This window comes from Propithecus coquereli, unplaced genomic scaffold (genome assembly GCF_000956105.1).
Source record: "Propithecus coquereli isolate 6110/MARCELLA unplaced genomic scaffold, Pcoq_1.0 Scaffold287, whole genome shotgun sequence".
Lineage (NCBI taxonomy): Eukaryota > Metazoa > Chordata > Mammalia > Primates > Indriidae > Propithecus > Propithecus coquereli.
In genome coordinates this window covers 1,377,869-1,378,199 of record NW_012148474.1, presented here as the reverse complement: position 1 = coordinate 1,378,199, position 331 = coordinate 1,377,869, and positions in this window count along the sequence as shown.

Below are 331 nucleotides of genomic sequence, written 5' to 3'. Positions count from 1 at the left end.
CAAATTCTAACTATTCCCCTCTGTTCTTTGTGACATTGTGTCATTCATATAATTTATCCATATGGTATAATCACAAAATATATGTTACTATTATCACTTTATATACAGTTGTCTTTTATAACAATTAAGAATAGGAAAAATAGCAAATTTTATTTTACAATTACTTTTCTGTACAGTATTGTTTTCTCAATGCAGATCCTAGCTTCTGACCTATATCTTGTTTTCTTCTGAGTATGGATTTTTTTTTTCTTTTTTTTGAGACAGAGTCTCACTGTGTTGCCCGGGCTAGAGTGCCATGGCGTCAGCCTAGCTCACAGAAACCTCAAACTCC